At 40.1% G+C, this 18,245-nt stretch overlaps 1 protein-coding gene across 4 annotated transcripts in view; it reads left to right on the top strand.

Annotated features, from left to right (window-relative positions):
* Positions 1-323: 323 nt before the first annotated feature.
* The window catches only part of LOC124788667 (tyrosine-protein kinase Src64B), a 244,445-nt gene continuing 226,523 nt past the window's right edge, over positions 324-18,245 (top strand). For 3 of the 4 annotated variants that reach the window (XM_047255946.1, XM_047255944.1, XM_047255948.1), the window contains exon 1: positions 324-484. The gene's annotated coding sequence lies outside the window, so the exon portion shown is untranslated. The remainder of the gene's footprint in view (positions 485-18,245) is intronic. The other variant, XM_047255949.1, reaches the window with a different exon arrangement.

Genomic DNA, 18,245 nt, shown 5'->3' on the forward strand with positions numbered 1-18,245 from the left:
TATCTCGTTTACTATTTACCGACAAGTTTTTGGTTATTCTATTTCTTGATAGCTGTTGACTTGCCATCATTAGCACGGCTCTGTGAGAAAATGCGTTTTCATGTCTTTGATTAATGTCGCTTTATGCATAGTAAATATTTCAGGTTGACATTTCAGTAGCAGCAACGCAGATGTTACTGGACCCAAACCTCACATCAAGATAACACCTTGACAATAACACGATTGTCACCTATCATTTTCTGAGCTGCCAACCGTTATTTGACAGCCCATGTAGGTAACGAAGGCGCTGTAGTTACTTCTGAATTGTACATCATGTTGGTGCACCTGAAATCAGTACAAATGGCTGACGACGGACCAGAAGATATTAGTTGTATTGTTTTCTGTGTATACAAATACTTATTGTCTTTAATTCATTCAATAGTTTGTGGAAGAGTATGTTGACGATCAATGAAAGTAATTCCACGTGTGTTTCAATTGAAATCAGGTTAGTAATGACACTTTTTTTATAATGAACTTTAGTTTATTTCTAGTTTAGATGTCAGTGTCAGTTCATCGTTTGTGCTTTTGCTTTGACAGCAGTATGTTTGAATGACATAGAGCGTAGTTACTCAGTTTTCTTTGGGACGTGCCTCAACGGTCTACTAGTTCCTAGCCCAAGAAACTTCTTTGCAAGCGAACACGAGAAGTTCAGCGGTATTTTCGCGTTTAAATGTTAACTACGCGTCACAACGTTTATGCTTAAATTTTTATCAAAAGTTTCTCATAAATACATGTTAATCACCAATTATTTTGGAACAATGTTGTGAAAGAATGTGGTACCGATTTCTTTGATACACTATGTTATGACTAAACTTTAAATCTTTATAATGTTGATATAGTGACTGAAGTTGTACGATACGTTCCGATTTTCACCGTGTCACATATTAGATATCACTCACATGATCGGTGGAGTTGGTGATACTTTAATATCCACTACATGCCAATATTAGGAACTCCTGCAGAAATCACAGTTACCCTATTATTGTTAGGAACATAAATTTGTGAACAGTAGCAGGAAGTAGGCCTATGCAGTGTTAGTATGTTAGATTATATTTAGAAAACGAATTTTTTAACCGAATTTTAAATGAACAGCATTAATTATTTTAATACACCTCCAAATACTGTACAACCGAAAACATAGGTTGAAATCTCCACAGAAATAAAATTCTAACTGCTGTATTTAAATTATTCTATTACCTCTGCTCAAAACATTTTATTGTATTCATATTTTTATAATCATTCACTCTGTATTAGTAATTGTATTTACTAACAAGAAAATATACCTAAAATTAATTTTACATTGTTGGATTTTATTATTTTGTGAAATGAAAGACAGTTTGTTTGTATATGAAAATAAGGTAATGCTGTCCTCAAAGTGTGGCTTGGTTTGAGGAGAACAATGGTAGGCATGATACAGTTGATGGTTGTATGTCCTTGTCTTTCTCAAACCTTTGAAGTGACTTAGCACAACCAGTTATAGGGGCAGCTACACTTTAATGTGGGTTCTGAACCATGACTGTTTAAGGGAAGCAGTTGGACTCGCTTGTCAGAGAACTGAAACTTAATATTTAAAAATAAAAAAGATCATTAATTTACAGTAGAATACTATTTTGCTTTTTGACCAAGATGTTCTAATGTTGTACCATAGATGGCTTCAGCTTTGGTAAACTTGACGTTGATGAGTTAGAGTGCTGGCAGCTGCACTAGTTCTCTTTTGTTACTGGCTTACTATTTTGTTAGCAAAAGCATTGACTATAATTATGGAACATTGTGTGTTACAACCCAGGTGGGCTTAGCTTAGTGCCTACCTCCATCCCTCTCCTCCCATTTGGAGATCATCATCTGACACACATAAGGTGCACCTAAGGAAATATAATTACCGTAATGATAACTATTAAATGCACAAAATGAGAATTGATATTTCAGGTTAAAAACTTTTTACCAACAATGTTTGCAGCACACGGATCATCTGTCTTGTGTTGGACTTTTTCAAAACTGAAGACTCTTTACAGTTTCCAGGCCCATCTTCTATTCATAATAGGCACCTGAGATTACAAGCACACATCACAAAGTAAAACGATCATATGCTGGAGGAAAATGTGTTCCTTCATAGTTATTCTATTAAGCAGTAGTCTAGTAAGGTTAATTTAATCTGTTTGTTAGTTTTTTCCTGTTCAAAAATAAGGACTTGCACACTGAAGGGATGTAGGAGTTTAAACTGTCCAAAATATGTCTACAGGCCAAGCAGCTTGAGGGAAATGCAGTAAGATCATATGTGGAACAGAAAAAGGTTTTTTGTCAGTGCTGGTCACCTTGTTTGATGCAGTAGCTTAGTACCTTATTTTGAAATAAGAATTTGTGGTGTCCCGGGATGAATGATCAATATTTTGGGATATGACAGTGATGATTAATCGAGGTAGAAAAGTCTAATTAAAATGACCTCTAAAATGCATTGCTTAACAGCACTTGTTCAGCAGAAGAGAGGTGTTTCACAAGATCGAAGATGAAGTAGTGCTTATAGCTCTTAAGCTACGCATTATAGTCTGTTCTGTTGTATCCCTGGAAACTGACCACTCCTCCTGGGACACACTATATGAGGAAAATAATACAAAAAGCTCACTCTTGTCTAAAGGCAGATAAACCTAAATAGGGGAAGCAAATAGCATAATTGCAATTATTTGTTCATGTTATCCCCAAAGAGGGAGAAGTTTATTTGGTAAAAATAAATTAGAAGCTTAAATGACTGGAATCTAGACCATATATCTGAAGAAGGTACAACTTCTTCTGCTGGTAGCTCAGCTTTGGAAATTCAGGGATGTTTAAGAAACCTTGCAGTTTGTCAGGCTTCCTGGTCTTCGACTTGCAGAAAAATAGGGAGACAAAGGGAAGAAAAAAGACCTGATGAAAAGGTGCATGCATGTAATGAACATAAACAGATTTAGAACTCTATTAGGTCAATTAAAATTCCTGGTATGGACAAGACATCTGCACTCTCCAGAGGTGTCCAATTTTGAATGTTTCTGCTTGTGCCAGAGTACATACAAACTGAATTTTCTGATTCACTCATTACCAGACTATCACTTTCCAAACTAATCTAGGTTTTCATCTCCACTGCAGATCTGTCATGGCACCAGAATGAAGATTTCATGTTTACATTTGTTTGCTTTGCCAACTCTCAACCAAACTGTCAAGTTGCAACCAAATTTAGATCCCAGGCTATGCTATAATCACTTTGCACCACAACCAAGATTCCATATTATAGGTGAGTTGTTAATTATTTCAGTGTTAAAAATGACACACACACACACACACACACACACACACACACACACACACACACATACACATACACACACCAGTTAACACAGCACAGTTAACTTGTGTTTTGTAGCACAAAAACATCATCTGGTAAACAGCTGATCATTGGCTACACCACACTAACCTCTCATTGCTACCTACAACTTGACACAAATGTATGTTGCCACTATATTCCCTACACCAAACAAGTAGTATGTGCAGATGGTCATCTGGCAGTGATCTGTTGTCACTATCAACAGAAAATATAGAAGTTTATAAGAACAGTTTCTGTAAAGAGATCACACTGAATGTTAAGCTGATAGCTGTGTACCCTTACCAGACTACCCATTGACGTAATTCAGAGACAGAATTATTTTCTGGTACTAGAAGCACAGCAAATAAGAACCCAGTGATCTATGTAAATCCTTGGATAAATGCACATCATTCCACAAGAAAGAAACCAGTTCTTGGAACTTTATGGAGGAGGAAGCAGTTGATATGAATTTAATAACTGGAGATGCACAACATGTAAATGTTTTGAGTGCAAGATCTATTTATGAGTATTGTTTTGCTACTTGGGCAACAAAATAATTGGTGAAGCAGAGAAGATATAAAAATAAGACTTGCAGTAGCAAGGAAAGTTTTCCAAAAATGAGAAATACATTAACTTCTGACATGAATTTTATTGATAGGAAATCTGTGCTGAAAGTATTTAACTGGAGTGTAGCCTTATGTGAGAGAAAAATATTTATCATAAACAGTTTAGACAAAAAGAGATTTTTGAAATTTGATGCTATGGAATAACATTGAACATTAGATGAGTAGAATGGAAAACTAATCAGTGAATAGTTAATTTGGTAGTGGAGGTAAGTTTGCATGATTGGGGGGGGGGGGGGGGGTGGGGAGGCGAGTAAAACTCGTAGAGGAAGACCAAGGCTTGACCACTGCAAGCAGATTCGAATGTATGGAGGGTGCAGTAGTAATGGAGCGATGATGAGGTTTGTTCAGCATAGGCTAGAGTGAAAATTTGTGTCACAGTTTTTGAACTGAAGATCGTTTCAACAATTGTGGAAATATTACTCTAATTTGCCATTAGCCAGGCACTTCATATCAGAGAGAAGGCAATGCATCTTGGATGTCATTAAGAGCACTACAAGAAATCAGTATGTATCGAGATTTGCTTACAAAAGGGAGTGAATGGGGCTCACTCTGAAATAACAGTGGGTTTGAAAATAATGCAAGATCACATGAGATTTTAACACAAGCATTCACAGTCGCCACACTAGCGTACACCCTATGGTAGCATGGCAATTGACTGTCAAAATAGCAATGTTTTTATTGCTTTCTCTGTGAACATACTACGTTGTGGCATCATACTCGCCCTTAATGATAAAATGTTGGTCTTACAGGCATCATCTATAATGGGCTAATACTTTTTCACTCATTCAGATGTTCATATTTTCTCTTAAAATTGTATTTGTCCAGATCTGAAACGTTTCCACTGTCAATTACACAAAGTGGTTTAGTCTTATGTTGTACAGAAAGGTATATATCAGTCCATTGTCCATTAAAGACCTTGCATTTTTCTTATATTTTCTTCTTCCTAGAAGTTTTTGACCAAGGAAATTGTTATTTTGTAGATTTTAAAGTCAATATTTCAACTTCAACTATAAATGCTGATGTAGTTGATGCTCATAGTAGTGTTTAACTATAATAATAACAACCGTGATGAGTAAAACTCATTTAGTGTTTTTGATGAGTGTAGAATAATAGAAGTTTCTACGGGTTTCTACATGTCAAACTGAAAGGGGATTCTGAGCATCAGAATTGAAATTAAACTCATGGATATTTGGATTTCAGTATCTCTCTTCTCCTTTCCGAATTTTCAAAACCCTCAACCAAGTAATATCACCAATGTCAAACTACTTCTATTAATTTATTTTTCCAATTGCTACCACTTGACTTTTCAACATTTTTGGCTGTTAAATCTACATCAAAAATGATTTAAACAATTATGATTGATAAAGATTTAGTGTTCTCTTATCTTATGACTTCTGCTGAATAAAATGATTTTTTAATTGCTGAAAATTGTTGAACTATCGTTACTTATGGGTTGGTGTGGGGTGTGTGTGTGTGCGTGCGTGCTTGCCACGCACACAGGCAAACACCTGGTTTGAGTAGTAGCTAAGTCATGCTAACTAAGTTTTACGTGACTTCTATTTGTTTTCTTTATTAACATTCTGAGCTTGGTCATACATGGTTTATATAGTAACAGAGTGCCCTGAGGTCCTCCTTGGAACTCAGTGCAGCATCAAGAAGTACCTCCATGCAGCACCTGCTGGTCCACTGAGATTTCTGCTGTTGAACTCCCTCTGCCATAAGCAGACCTGACTGAGTATTGTACTTGAGTCTGATGTTGTCTTTCTGAGACATCTGAATATGGCAAAATCATAGATAATTCATTTAAACTTTTTGAGATGTTGTCTTGAACCAATGATTCATTGAAAACAAAAACACCAAAAAACTCCTTGCCAGCAATTTTTATTCCACTTGAAGATCTTGATATTAATGGATCAACAACAAGGCCTATTTCTATAGAAATGATTGATACTTTCAATTTATGCATTCTTTTCTGGAAGCAAATGAATAAAATTAACACTTACATGATGATTCTCTTTAGCAAAACTGGTTGAACTGAATTCTTAGTCAGTTGGTAAGAAGAGGGTTCAAATCCAAATTGGGCTGCCTAAATTTAGGTTTTTCATGGTTTCCCTAAACAGCATGAGACAAATCTAAGTACAGTTCCTTCATAAGTGATACAGCTGATTTCCTTAGCTGTTGTCCAATCTGAGTTTCAAAAGTATCTCTAATAACCTTTCATCAATATGTTGTTAAACTACAATCTACTTTCCTTCTTGTCATTGAGAAACAGTTCCAAACTAGACTCAGAATGAGGGAAAAAACAACTATCCTATCCACTGGACAAACATCTGAGTCACAGAACTGATCTTACATATGATGAGCACTGTCATCTTCTAGTTCATGAACAGAGAAGAATGCATGAGATTACTGTTGTTTGACATCCAGTGACCACCTGACAGAACTTAGTGCTTTGACCTCGTATACAAACTTCTACATTGCTTCCCCCCCCCCCCCCCCCCCCCACACACACACACACACTCTAAGAGGGAGAGGGAGGAAGATTATCTCTTTCACATAGAGCTAAAAGGGAAGTCCTCTCTCCCAAAACAAGTCTCCTTCCACTCCAATTTTAAGGTCATCCATGTTTCCTTTATTTTTTCCAAGAAGAGAAGTGTATCTACATCCAATGAATTGCAAATTAGGTTTTCAATAGAAGTAGAACTATTAGCATAATTACAGAAAATGTGATATAAAATTGCTGTGTCAGTTATTAAAATATCCTTCTTAACATCATTAACCATGTTAAAATTATAGGCTTATTTCAGAATTGAGAAATTTGCGTTCGATCAAAGACGATTTTGCCCTTAGAAAACTGGCCTACGTAAGTTCCTGTTTCAGTGTGGGAAATACTATTTTGGCCAGACATGTCACACTGTGCAAGAACATTTTGTTGAGCACCATCAATACCCATTAAATCATTGGTAGGACAGCACTGCATGAACATTTCTTTACAAGAACACTGAAGTTTCGTCCTTAGTATCTTTGTTCTGGGATAGGGTTTTTAAGGAAGCCATACACATACGAGAGAGAACTGGTTAACAGGGATGTGCGATTTCAACTAAGTACTGCTTGGAATCCAGCATGGCTGTCTATAAATTAAAAGAGGAGAAAAAAGAACCTGTGATTTAGGACCCGACCCTGCATTGTGGAGTGTTAATTCACTTTTCTATCATAGGAGTGTTCACCAGCAAATTTATTGTCTACTGCGCATATATGGAAGGTCTCTCTTTGCTCCCATTTGGGGACATTATTAGTGCCACTTCCAACCAACTGTGAGAGACTCCCCATGCAAGCATGAAACCTGCACCCTGCCTGTAAGTTTCACTATCACCATGCAGTTGTCACCAGTCACATCTTGGCAGCTGTGGCGACAGTAACTACCACACTTAAAGGTACGGAACAGGTTTTTTGATGAAATATTGTGCGACTTGAACGATGTTATCCAGTGGCTAACCCGAGAAGTTTATTTGCAGCAGATCTTTGGGGGAAAGGCTAAAAAAATCACATGCAGGCTTTTAATTTACATCAGTTTGTGTTCTCAGATCCTTCTAGCCAAGGAAAAAAAAACGAGTTTTTGTACTATATTCTCATTTTTGAAGCCAGCTATTGGCCTAATTTTATGCTACTTCTTTGCTGCTCATGTAGTTAATTGTGTTGATGTTACAGATTTTACATGTTAGGTTGAATTTTTTGCTTACATCCTGAAGCACCTCATTAGTACTCTGTGGTTTCTATCTGGCATATTACTTGGTTAATTTGTAAATAGGAAAATTGTATTGACTTTTTTTTACTTTTTTTATTTTAAGTAGAGAGAGATTGGTTTACCTCTTGGAGTGGACTCTCAGTATAACAGATCAGCAAACATAAAATAAGTAAAGACCCCAAAGCTAAGCACCAGAACCTGATTTTTTTTCCTGCAGTGTAGAAAAGAGAAACCAGTTTGTGGAAAGGTGAAGGGGGAGGGGGGGTTGGAGCTGGAGAGTTGACTCAGAACTAGTATTATGTCAGAGAACAACAAGGTGGCTTTCTTGTAAACTGGATTGTGAAGGACTGCCCCCTCCACTCCTCACCACCATTCCCCAGCCACACCTAACCATTTCCTCTTTCCTGGACCCTGCAAACAAAACACTATGAGTACTGTGAGTATTTGAGAGGAGGCACAGGAAATTCCATCTCCTGATGACTAGTACTAACCAGCTGATCTGTCTATGTAAATATTACTTAATTAAGTGTGTAGGTTTGAGATAACTACGTATTTCATAGTAAGAATCCAATTTAGCTATTGTGTTGCTAGTATTGTGCCTAAGATTGTCACCATCATGTTACATAGTGGCTATCAAAGATCATATCTTTGATGCATAGTTTAGTAAAGTCATCATACAATGAGGAACAGCATGTTGTTTCATGCCATAGGGCTTACTTATCTATTAGAATTGTGACCATAATAACTGAAAGACAAAAAGGGGCAGAGTGTATCAGCATCAACTGCGAAGAGTGACAGAGGACTCCACTGACAGTTTTGGTGAATGCAAAGGAATATGCTTTTGTCATAATGCAGTTTTATGTTTGGCTCTGTTATTACTGAGGGAACAAAAGCTGCACCAGTCGCTGTTTCTGAACGTCAATGATTACCAGGCCAAGTGCAGCTCACTCACTCATTATTTGGAAATTACAAAAGCTGTGTAATCATGACACAATGAAATGGAACAACTACACAAAAAAAACTTACGTTAGTGTGATAAGTATAATGACCAATGTGTGTTACAGCTGCTATCACTCTTTTATCTCTTGAGACTAGATATCTATATATGAAAATATGTTTGTAGCATGTAACTGTACATTAGGACTGCTGCATATCTGTGATGTTGATTGTGCAAATATTTTGCCGATGTGTGAAATACTATCTTGGATATTCACCTGGGAGTCCCATTTGCCGGCAAGTTTTAGGCCGCCCTTACATGGTGTAATATTCTTGTGATAAGGTGTAGATACAACACTGTGTTTCTGTTCTGTTACTGCTAGTAGACGAGAGGCCATGAGTGATCCTCTTGGCACAACTGATAGCCCAAAATGCAGGAAACCCTGGAAACAACTTCAAGCAGCTTATTTGACTTCATGAAAGAATAATTTGTTGATACTTTTGTGCCATCAGTTCAAAAGTTCAAATATGCTCTAAATTATTCTAGTAGTAGAAAGATTTCCTAAACATTAATGTGCCAATGAATGAAACGTGTTAATAACATCTGGTCAAGCATAATCATATACACAGAGATAATCCCATTCTGTTGTTTGGTATTAACATACATTAATGCTGTCTGTTTACAGTATGTGGCCATCAACTACTAAACAATATTTGATTACTTTTCACTTTGTGTTTATTTACAACCAAGTACAGCAATAGCTATGGTTTTTTTAATGATTGAAGTCCATTTCAATTGGCACTTCATAAAATAATTGCCACACTAATTAATTGTTAATTCTACTAAGATTTGAGTGTCCATTTCCCACTATCATTTATGATGTAACTACTAAATATGTTCAGAAACATATCTATTAAGTAAGTAGATGTAGTCAATCATACCTGTAACTTGAACATTGATGGTAGTTCTCAGTGATTTTAATTTGATATTCTGTCATGTCCAGTGAGAGGTCTAGATGCTGAATGATGGTTATACTGAAAGGTCCATTCATTAGGTAACATGGTAAGGGCTAATCGAATGCTTTGACGATATATCAACAAATAAAGGAGGCAAAACTTGAAAAGAATATTTAATGCTTGTCTGATCAAAATTGAGTGAACAGTGTTCCTTTCTGCATTAATTGTAAAGTTCTTCTGGGAAGAGGTACGCAGCTAAGCATTGAATGCGAGAAGAACCAGAACAAACTTCTAAGTGCCTACCCCAAGGCCCAGCCAATATGGAATATTACTTTCCCTGAATTGCTTAACTCTAAATTGACTTTGTCCAGGCCATTGATGTGCGCTATACAAGATACCTCTTGGAACACTATAAACTCTTAATTCCTCAGCCAACTCACAGGTGGCGAACTGTAGCTTTAATGCTGCTCAGCTGCCACATCATTGCTTCAACATTGGTTTGTCACATGAGGCTACAATTGACTATCTGGTCAGTCTCCGCAATGCCAATGCTCTGCTGCACCAAGTGATGTCCTTACGTGAGTCCAAGTGAGTTACATGTTGACTACAAATTTTTACATGTTTCATACAAGTTGTATTTGGTTACATGAAAGAAATGCATAATTGTGTTACAATGATAATCAAAAGAAATGCACAATTATTTTACAGTTTATTTTACACTGAGGTGACAAAAGTCACAGGATAGCAATATGCACACACACAGATGATGATAGTATCACATACACAAGGTGTAAAAGGGCAGTTAATTGGTGGAGCTGTTATTTGTACTCAAGTGACTCTTGTGAAAAGGTTTTTGATGTGATTATGGCTGCACAGTTGGAATTAACAGAGTTTGAACACAGAATGGTAATTGGACATTTCATTTCGGAAATCATTAGGGAATTTAATATTCTGAGATTCACAGTGTCAAGAGTGTGCTGAGAACACCAAATTTCAGGCATTACCTCTTACCTAGGACAATGCAGTAGCCGATGGCCATCTCATAACAACCAAAGGCAGTGGCATTTGTGTAAAGTTCTGAGTGGTAACAGAGAAACAGCACTGCCTGAAATAACCACAGAAATCAATGTGGGGTGTACAATGAACATATCCATCATGACAGTATGGTGAAATTTGGCATTAATGGACTGTAAGGGCTGTGTTTACATGGAATGGTCTGGGTCATCTGGTCCAACTGAACTGCCACCTTCTCTTGTGCATCAACAGCCCCTCTGCCATCGCTTGCCCGTGGGTCCCCAAACTGCGCACCTGCTGCCTCTTTGGTCACATTCTGACTTAGGCTACTATTGCCTTCTGGTCATTCGCTAACTGCCCTGACATCTCTCACTTGCAGTAGTGTGTCAGCAACTTGTTTTCTTTTGGCACACTGCTGTATTATCTGATGATCATGTTCCTCCAGCTCTAACCTAAACTTCTTTAGTCTGGAATGACAAGCGTGATGTACTATTTACCCATGTTAGGGGTTTGTGGTCGGTACATATCAGAAACTTACTTCCAACAACTTACTGCCTAAGTATTTAACTGGCTAGCAAATGGCTAATATCTCCCTCTCAATTCTGCTGTACCCCACTTTATGCTTTATTCAGCATATACAACGGATAAGTCACTTCCAATCTTTTCTTGACGTAAGATAGCCTCAACAGGTGTCTGACTGGTGTCAGTGAAGATTATGAGTAGTTTTCAGAGTTCGGATACTGCAATATCACTCGACTGATCAGCTTCTCTTTCAAATGACTGAAAAGTATTTTCTTGGTCAACACACCTGGTGTAAGGTACTACCATTTTTAATAGTTCATGTACCAACTTTATGATTTTTGCCAAAGTTGCTTACAAAAGTGTATAGTATCCAGCGAGACCTAACTAAGTCTTCAGTAGCTTTGTTGTTTTGGGCTGTCGATACATTTTGACACTTTGTGGGTCTCACTTCAAACCCTCACCCAACAGGATATTACTCAAATAGCACACTTCTTTTCGTAAAAAATCACATTTGTCGATCTGTAGCTTTAGATTGTGGGATATAAGCCTTTCAAACACTTCTGTTAGCCACTCATTGTGTTCCTCTAAGAGGCAGCCTGATGTCACCATGTATCCAAGTAGGTGAACAATTTATCATCTTGTAGCCCTGTCAAAATGGAATTAATCAATTTTTGGAATGTACTTGAACCTCATGCTGTAGCACCTCTTTTTATGCTTGTGGTATTTTGTAGGGTCGTGAGCAATTCACCCTACCTTCTGCTTCTGATAGCAGTTTGATTTCATGCCTGATGCTTCTGATAGCAGTTTGATTTCATGTTTGATGCCTTCTCTTAAAGATTTCTTGTCTCACACGAAACGAAAGAAACATCGCTATACGTGGTTCATATCTTGATAATTGCTGCTTTTTCGTCTTGTGTTCAAATGACTCAGGTGGATATTCTCTTTATTCGTGCTTTCAACTGTGGCTTGTCTTTCTAATCTGACTAACTCTGGACGATCCCTGCCCTCGTACTGCTTCTGCTACCAGCCGTGTGAATTCTACTGACACTCTGTCATTTGTAGTGTTCAGTACACTCGCGCATTTTCCCAGTTGCACTTTTGCCAACTGCCTCAGTACACACACACACACACACACTTGGAATGATAGCCTCTCTCATTCTGTTCACCTCTGTTCTTAATCTGCACATCCATTCCTCTCAAGGCCCAGTTGTTAGCCTTCTTTCGACTTGCTTGCGTCTCTTTGACTTCTCTCTGGCAACAGGGATTGCCTACTTCAACTTTATTTCGACAGTTTGTTTCCTATCTCTACCGCCCTTCGTCATTCTATGCATGTTTCGCTTCGCCTGTTTCGAAGGAGCCTCTTCTTTCCTGTGCATGCACTACGAAACTCACCTCTTGCTCCATCTTCATTCCTCTACGCGCCGTTCACTCCATATCTGACCATATTCTGAAAGTATATACCTTCTCTTTCTCGTACATGCACTCTTGCTCCGTACATTTTGCTCCGTTCTCCACAGATCCACAGTCTCCCGGTGGCATAATCAATTACACCTACATTTTCCTTAAATAAGTCTCTCCACCAGCCTGTCCAATGAAAGATTCTCATCATCATCGATTACGTGGAAGCAATGTCTCACTAACATTCCGCTTCTAATTCGCAATCCGATGGTTGTAGTTCCCTCTGCCTCTGCACTAATATGATTCCTCTAATCCTAATATCTTTGGCTGGAGATTCTACTTTCCACCGTCGTTTAAGCTACTTTTTTGAACTAAGCTTATCTACATCCCACTATCCACGAGAAATCAAATTTGATTCTCCATGCCTTCGTGGCACTCCAATTCTACAAATTAATTTCTGTTTTTGCAGTCGACTGTCAATATCTTTTTGGGCAAGGTGAAAGATGACTTCTCACGCCGTTGCTTAGATCTCCTGCCTTTTACTTTTCCTCTGTGCATGGCATGCACGCTCTGTGCATTCTCTCACGTAGTTACAGGCTGCATTTAAAACATGTTACTGGCTTCAACCGGGAATATGGGCCACTGTGCTCGGGCAAGCTACTCTGTGAGAATCTAACTGCCAGTATCCTGTTTGTGTCCCTGCAACTTCATCTACATCATACTCCGCAAGCCACCTAATGGTGTGTGGCGGAGGGTGTTTTCGGTACCACTATCTGATCCCTCCAACCTTGTTCCACTCGCGAATAGTGCGTGGGAAGAATTATTGTCGGTAAGCCTCTGTATTGGCTCTAATTTCTCGAATTTTCTCCTCGTGGTCAATATGCGAGATGTGAGGGGGTGGCGGGGGGGGGGGGGGGTTAGTAATATGTTGTCTGACTCTACCTGAAAAGTGCTGTCCTGAAATTTCAACAATAGTAAATCTCTCCGTGATGCACAACGTCTTTCTTGAAACGTCTGCCAGTGGAGTTTGTTTAGCATCTCCGTAACGCTCTCTCGCCAGCTAAACGATCGCGTGAACTTCCGTGGAACATGGTGAGATCAATCTCGGCCACCCTCGCCGGCATTATTGTATTCTTTCCTCCGTTTGCTGATACAACCGACCCCACCTTTCTCATATTTTTATCAGTGCAACAGTCTTGCGCCATTTGCCATGACGCTCTACAGCTTCGAGTGCTCTCATATTCTGTCTGGCCGAGGCTATTGTGCTCTCCTCCATCAGAGCGATCCTCTGTAGCCTTTGCTAATGTTAATTGTTCACTGTGTACACGCGCTGTGGGCTTTATTCTATCATCATAAATTGCTTGGATGATGACCTCTTTGTTTAACTTCCATATGAGTGCGAGGCTGCATTCTTACTCCGACTTTCTCATCGTACCTCTCATAGTTACTTTAAAGTGGTGGTGCATTGCATCCAGCTGTGAGGTTCACTGTGCTATGGTTTCCCCATATTGTTATCAACGCACAAAAATTTTGGATGCATGGTAATCGAGTGTTCTCCTGTCGTGGTTTCCTACAAGGATGTCTCACCAATTGACGCTTAGATCTGTCACTAACAATTTGCTATGTGCTTAGCCAACTGTTTTAGTTTTTACCAGTTTTAGGAGATTGCTGTGCTGCTCTGGATTTATGATTTCAAATGCAACGTCACAGTTGTCAAGGAACTGATTTAGAGTATTCTTAGTGCCATCAAAGAATTGAGGTATTAATTTGGGAGATTCCGACAGACTGACAAATTGCCTACTGGGTGGCGCTTGTGTCATTGACTTCGCATGAAAAACTCTGTCATGTGACATGTCTGCTACGATGTTTCACTCACCACATAAATTCCCGTTGATGCAGCTGTTATGTGCCTTCCGCGTCCACGTACTGACATATGCCGCCACTGCTACTGCTGATGTGTGCTTTCTGCTGCTGACAAAATTGGAAATTTGTGATAAGTTCCTATGGGTCTAAACTGCTGAGGTCATCGGTCCCTAGGCTGACACATTACTTAATCTAACTTAAACTAAATTACGCTAAGGACAACAAACACACCCCCATGCCCGAGGGAGGACTTGAACCTCCGACGGGGGGAGCCGCGCGAACCGTGGCAAAACGCCCAGAGCGCGCGGCTCTGCTGCTGAGATCAGTCCACTAACTGACGTCCGTTTCGGCTGCTGGTGCTCGCTGCCTCTGGCCGCCTTGTGGGATAACTGCCTTGTACCTCAGGTGCTGTCAGTCTGCACATGCTCGTCCGGCTTCTTCTCCTTCTGCTTCTTCTCTGGGTGCCGTCCATCCGCTAAGGCAGCACTGTCTCTGGCCACCTTCCCCAGCGATTTCCTTCACCCCATGCACCATCCATTGGTGGAGCTACTTCTGGTTTTTTCTTTTTCTTGCCCACTCTCTTGCTTTCTTGGCCCAACCGCTAGCCTGCACACTGATTATTCAAGTAATCCAAGGGATTCTCAAAGTCATTTCTTTGTTTTGCTTGATGTCGGGATGAAAAGATTCGATATTTCAAAGAAGGGTGACCTGTTCCAATATGTCAGCAAACAACCCCTGCTAACCCACGGTCAGTCCTCCACCATAAAGTATAATATGTATATGTCACCTCCCGTGAATGGTCTAGGCTCTAGATGCTGAATGACAACTATATAGGAAAGGTCTGTTCAGTTACCTAATGTGATGATGGCTTATCGATTGCTTTTAGAGGAGTATGGAAGTCAGTTAGGTAATACAAATAAGTGAAGGAGGCAACACTTGAAAACAATCTGGAATGGTCACTAGAGAAAAATTTAATGACTGAAGGAACACTATTCCTCTCTGTACTGTTAAGTTCCCCTGGATGATGGTATGCAGCTAAGTATTGAACGTGAGCAGAGCCACAGTAGACTTCTAAGTGCCTACCTTGAGGCCCAGCCTACGCGGGGTACTGATGATTACTTCGCTGAACTTCTAACTGTACCAATCCCGGCCCCAGTTCTGTCCTGCAAGGCGTTTGTCTCAGAAAGCCACTGAACTTTAACTCCTTGAATGACTCGCCTTGGCCTTACATGCTGTGCAGTAGCCACGTCAGTCTTTTACTTTAACACGTCGTGTGAGGCCACATGTGATCAGCGCTCTGCCACGCCCAGAAGCGTCCTCCAATGCTCTTCCACGCCCAGTAGCGTCCTCATACGAGTCCAAGTGAGTTCTACGTCGTTTCCGGACAATGCCATCGGCAGCGCACATCCTGTGGTGTCTTTGTATTCTCAAGCAAAAATCGTTCGTCCTGATTTCTGCTCTTTTGGCCTTTTAGGTGTTGCATTGTTCATATGAAAGACAACATGTTGACTCAAGTATGTAACCTAAACATGTGCTTCACAGAAAAATATTGTTCATTTACTCTAGTGTCCAACAATTAAGTATAATGAAGATATGTGAGCAAGAAGGGTTGAAGAGATTAGTGTAGTGTTCGTAAAAGAGACAACGCTACGATCGAGGTGCCCAGGTAGCCAATAACAATGGAAATTTATTGAGCCTAACAAACAAAGTAGAATAAGTTTCCTAGAACATGAGTCGGTACTACTTGGTTCAATATAATTCGCCACTGAAGACGTGGCATGCCCTCGGTATGCACTGTTGGTGCACTGTAATGTCCTGTCGGGCAATCACTGATGTTTCACGAGGATGCTTGTACGCAGATGAACTTCGTGTGATAGTGTCCCGTGAGGTGGCGAACTTGGAGGAGGGTCTGAGACAAAGTCCTGCGAAGCGGTGAACTCTGAACATTGGAGCACTAGGCGTCTCTGGCGTAGAACATGGAGCTTACTATGTGATAGGTAAATGGGCGCAGATTGCTGGCAGCTGGCGTAGGCATGTGACTTGTGGAAGCGAGGTAATGCTGCAGTGGAAGCGTTGTTTGCGGCGATGCTTATGCCTCTGGTGGCGAGGCTGGGATCACAAGGTATTATGGCAGCTACTGGAGGTTCGGTTGTAAATAAGTCTGCGTGTTTGCTGCTGCGGATTGTGTTCATATGAGCTCCAAAAGCAGTGTCGTTAGCGGCTGGAGCTGCACACAACTGTGTGGGTAGTGACCATGTCGCCTGGGGATACGGCGATTAGAATAAAGCATAATCATGCCTTTTGATATAATATTGTGTTCCAAACAAACAAAAAAGTTCTGAAAACAAAGGTACTCATGAAATAGTAACAGTCAGAACCTTCTGTTCTGTAATAACATGGTATGATTTCTGCGAGGTGCATCAAGAGCTGTGTTGGCTATTGATCCCTTCCCAGGAGAAAGCTGTGGACACATCTGCAGATACACTTGGTGCCAGCTGATCGACTAGTTTTTTCCCGTTGCATCCCAGGTGGGCTCAGTAAGACAGATCCAGCTGCGAGGCATTCGAGGATTCTACTTTGTAATGTAGGATTTAAATACGACCTTAATTTGTAAGTTGTATGGAGACACTACTCTCTGATTACAAGGGAAGTACTAAATGCCTAATGCGCCGCTCTACTTTACGAGGACTGTCCCAGAAGTACCCGACCTGAAGTACATTTAGCTGTTTTTTGCAAAAAAATGTCTATAGTTTGAAGTTTGACGATGCTGCCCTGTATAATATATGCTTGACAGACATCGGTAGTGAACGCTCTCAGCAAATTTGTAACCGTGGACTAAACTGGTCATCATTATTGTTATACAACCCTCTCATTTGAAAGATATTATGCTGCGATTAAAATTACTTCGTGATTGACTCACCAGCGACTCTAGTGGTGGGGGCCAGCCACCAGCCAATCTACATCTACGTGATTACTCTGCTATTCACAATAAAGTGCCTACCATAGGGTTCAATGAACCGCCTTCAAGCTGTATCTCTACCGTTCCACTCTCGAATGGCGCGCGGAAAAAACGAGAACTTAAATTTTTCTGTGCGAGCCATGATTTCTCTTATTTTATCGTGACGATCATTTCTCCCTATGTAAGTGGGTGCCAACAGAATGCGGTCTAAGGCGCTGCAGTCGTGGACTGTGCGGCTGATCCCGGCGAAGGTTCGAGTCCTCCCTCGGGCCTGTGTGTGTGTGTGTGTGTGTGTGTGTGTGTGTGTGTGTGTGTCTGTTTGTCCTTAGGATAATTTAGTTTAAGTAGTGTGTAAGCTTAGGGACTGATGACCTTAGCAGTTAAGTCCCCTAACATTTCACACACATTTGAACATTTTTTTCCAACAGAATGTTTCCGCAATCAGAGGAGGAAAACTGGCGATCGAAATTTCATGACAAGATCCCGTCGCAACGAAAAACGCCTTTGTTTTAATGACAGCCACTCCAATTCACGTATCATGTCCGTGGCACTATCTCCCCTATTTCGCGATAGTACAAAACGAGCCGCCCTTCTTTGAACTTTTTCGATGTCATCCGTCAGTTCCAACTGATGCGGATCCCACACCGCACACCAATACTGCAGAATAGGGCGGACAAGCGTGGTGTAAGCAGTCTCTTTAGTAGACCTGTTGCACCTTCTAAGTATTCTGCCAATGAATCGCAGTCTTTGGTTTGCTCTACCCACAACATTATGTGTGATCGTTCCAATTTAGGGTATTTGAAATTGTAATCCCTAAGTATTTAGTTGAATTTACAGCCTTAAGATTTGTGTGAC

Source organism: Schistocerca piceifrons, chromosome 3 (genome assembly GCF_021461385.2).
Source record: "Schistocerca piceifrons isolate TAMUIC-IGC-003096 chromosome 3, iqSchPice1.1, whole genome shotgun sequence".
Classification (NCBI taxonomy): Eukaryota; Metazoa; Arthropoda; class Insecta; order Orthoptera; family Acrididae; genus Schistocerca; species Schistocerca piceifrons.